Source organism: Mastomys coucha, unplaced genomic scaffold, assembly GCF_008632895.1.
Source record: "Mastomys coucha isolate ucsf_1 unplaced genomic scaffold, UCSF_Mcou_1 pScaffold18, whole genome shotgun sequence".
NCBI lineage: Eukaryota > Metazoa > Chordata > Mammalia > Rodentia > Muridae > Mastomys > Mastomys coucha.
In genome coordinates, this window is record NW_022196900.1 from 101,386,621 (window position 1) to 101,390,523 (window position 3,903).

Below are 3,903 nucleotides of genomic sequence, written 5' to 3' on the forward strand. Positions count from 1 at the left end.
GGAGAAAGTGGGAATTCACTTCTGAATTAATAAAATTATATAGTATAGTTTTCCATTTTTTAGGAAAATACCAGTGGTATGCATACCCAGAGTGCAATGGTTAAGCCTCACCCTGGGTAGGGGACCTTACTCATGGTCATGACTTCTTCCATCCTAGGTAGTTGTAAGCCAGTATGTTTGTAAAAATGTATTCCAGCAGTCAGAGAAATTGAGCAAAACTCAACAGAAGCTGAGCTGCTCTACTGAAAGGAGTACAGTGATGCTGTTAGCACAAGAGACACAAGCCACAGGATGGCATAATTCTACAGAGAACTAGAAGGCCACAGAAAGAGTGTAGGAAAGATGGATACATGACAGGGACACTGAAGCCTGTCTTCAGAGCAATAGATGTGTGTTTTAGCTATGAATTTTCTTGCCACATCCTGGGTTCTCCTGAAAACACTAGGAACACATACATTCAAGTGTGATTCAGTATCAGGTCCTTTTATGAAGTGACACTACCAACTGGACATTTTTACTTCATAGGGCTGGAAAGAAGACATGGGGGTAAAGAACAAATGCTTGCCTTGGAAAGGACCCATGTTCAGTTCTTAGTACCCATGTCAAGTGACTCACAATGCCTATAAAACCAGCTCTAAGGGATCCTAAACCTTTTGTGACCTCTACAAGCACCTGCACTTGCAGGCACAGATCCCTACTTAGACACTCATTCATACACATAACTACAAATAAGACAAATCTTTTCCTAAGCTGCCATGCCCACTCATCTACTCCAGTTAAGTCTGCAATATAGGGGGTAAAACCCTGATTGTGGACAAGAGGTGTTATGACTTCAAAGGGAGTTTGTGCCTCCTGGGTATTCAGTCAGTCATTGGCATCTCCTAACTCAGACATGTTCCAGATTAGTCTTTCCAATCGCCTTCTTATTCAGGCATAAAGGTACCCCAAGAAATGATTCGTAAATAGCTAAAACTTAAGATTGGGTGTTGTTTCCTGTTCAGCACAGCATTCCAATATATCCTAATTTATTACCAAGCTGTCCGTTAGCTTGGAATTTCTCACAAGGAAGCTGCCTTATCAGATAGGATGTCCTCAGAGTTAGCAACAGAGATCAGGTACCATTGCTTACTGTTAACATAGTTAGAATTCTCTCGGGGCAGTCCCACAGAAGACAGAACTGTTTTACATACCAGAGTAATTGAAGCGCTTCCCTCATTTAAGGGCATTTTCAGGAACTGCTAGATTGGAACTTCCTGGTGCTTGCCTCCAACAGACCCAGAGAATTAGCATGGAATTACCACAATAGCCCAAGCTGGGAGGGTACCACTGATCTTCCGCCCCCTTCACACCTGGATAAATACTGACCTTGATGTAACCATCCTTTGCCTACATGATCTTACTGACCTTGATGTGACTGTCACCTGCCTATGTGACTTTTGTCATTCGCCCTGTTTTCTGTATACCATATAAGTCTGGTTTTCACTTTGTGCAAGGGCACTTAGACTGGAACTAGAACTTAGACGGACTAGGACTTAGACTTAGATTCATTCATTCAGATTCAAGCTTCGAGCCTCATGCAATCCACACACCCCCCACCCCACCCCACCCCCGGGCCCAGAGCGCTTGGACCCAGGGGGGTGCAGCACCAGTCCAGAGATGGCTGCCAGATTTCTCATTTCTCTTTTTGCAAAGACTGTAAAAACCCCATGCCATTTTTAAGAAATACATTCAGATTCAGTACACCCTTGTGTCGACTTTGTCATTCACCGAATTGTTGCCCACTTGACCAGAACTCTCATCCCACGGAACAAGAGGTCCCTGCAATGATCCTGGCCCATGGCACTAAGCAACACCTGTACAATGACAGCACCAAGAAGTTGGCTAAAAGAAGAAGAAATTTTATGGGAACTCATCCCTAGACAAAGAACTACAGATAAGTAAGGACTAGTAAAAGAGAATCAATGTAGCCTAGGAATTAGGCCCTAATTATTTGTACTCTACTGGTGATCAGTTCTGAAATCATGTATATACAAGCAACACTAAACTGATTCAGTATGTATAGATACATGACATGTAACAAGGATACTCATAGAAAATTAGGTCAAAAATTCAAGACATATTAGGAGGGGGACATGAAAGGAGTTGGATGGGGAGTATATGGGAGGGGTTGGAGGAAAGAAAATGAAGGAAGAGTAGAAATGGTGTATTTACATCTTAAAATTTAAAACATAGAGTTTTTATGTCTCAGACTGTAAAGCTACCTATGGACTTTTCCCATGATAACTAGCCTTATTACCAGCCTATTCCAAGAAGTGGCTGAGGTAGTTTTAAAATAAATGCAATGGTATTCTAAAGAACCAAATTTAGTAATAGCTGTGAGATTACAATTCAACTGAGGAAGTTCTTGCTCTTGCTATTCACAGCACATTCCTGGAACAAGGGCTCTTAGATGGTCTCATCTCCTTGAGCTCAGAGAGTAAATTTTGAAAATAGAATCATACCATCTCTAAGATGTGGGCTGTAGAGTTCCTTCTTGAATGTAGAGAGCTGGGTATGGACCGGCTTTGACAAGTGGACCACACAAACTCCATGACTATCTGTTGGACAAAAGCTGCACCCTCCCAAACAAGCTGCCAGTCTACTAGAGCCCTGTCCCAAGATCATATTCTCTGATTGTTCTCACTTATCCATGTATATTGTAATGGTACATAATTTTAAAGTCCTATATCCTTGAGAATATTTTCTGAGTTTGTGAATAGGTATGAGTGACTGGTTGGGTGTGGGTGTTTGCTGCATGTGTGTGGATACCTATGGCAGGAGATAAAATCACCCAACCATGTGAGACTTCCCCTAGGTGGCCACTGGCCACTTCCCCAATTGGACCTGGAATAGCAGGGGAAAGGTTAGGAGTGCCCAGCATTTGAGGTAGCCAAGGCATTCTAAAATTAACTGGCGCGTGCATGGGGGTGTTTCATTTGCAGATACAAAGATTCCCTGGGTGGGTGCCTGGAAGCATGACCCACCCAGGAGGTCAAAATGGTATAGCCAAGAACTCCTGTAACATCTGATCACAGAGAATGTATAGTTATATAGAAGAATGTTGGCAACTCATCACTTTTATGATCTGGACAACAGTGGGGTGAAGATCTTTGTGACACTGGGACCTGTGGAATCATCACCTCCCATACCTAGAAACACATTTTCTTATTTCAGGTGACTTTCTGTGCTCCCAACATACCTGTGTCTATGAGAATCCATCTCAGGGTACACAGAGATCTGAGAAAGGAATTCTAATGAATGGAATTTCAGGGGAAAGTCATGGCATTCAGAGCTCACCCATCCCTGTAGCTCCCTACATAGTGCCTCTTGTCCTACCTATGTTTCTTGAAAACTCACACTGAAGTCATGACAGAAGCCAGCCTACAAATAGCAACTTTGGAGAGTTTGATTGAAAATCATTTTTCATGATATATGAAAGCAATGTGAGAGGATCTGTGACCCATGACCTTGCCCTCAAAAGCGAAAACATGACTGTTTCTTCAGCAGAGATGAGGCCCAAACAGCGTTTTGTCATTGTGAGTGACAGTATAACTGTACTGCACTTATTCTGTACAGACCTGGGTAAATCCTCAGAAATATCAAGAGCATTTTTATAATTATAATATAAATATTACATGTTAAAAATAGTATAGAGAGTGACTAGATGTAACATACTGTATTTGTGGCATAAGACAGAACACAAATCTGACTTCTTAAGCAGAGTTCTTTGCTTCCATATCTAATTCCAACCAGAATCATGGGTGTCTTCAGAATAGCCTCTTGCTAAAATACATACCTGAGCAAAGGACTGAGTCCATGCATAGGTTTTCCTTGACCTACACTGCTGAAACCCAAAATTTACTA

The 3,903-nt window shown here is 42.0% G+C and overlaps 1 non-coding gene across 1 annotated transcript; it reads right to left on the bottom strand.

Moving 5' to 3' along the window:
* On the bottom strand, positions 1-165 carry LOC116097365. Its single transcript, XR_004121386.1, has one exon. It is a non-coding gene; the product is annotated as a U1 spliceosomal RNA (small nuclear RNA).
* Between the last annotated feature and the right edge of the window lie 3,738 nt (positions 166-3,903).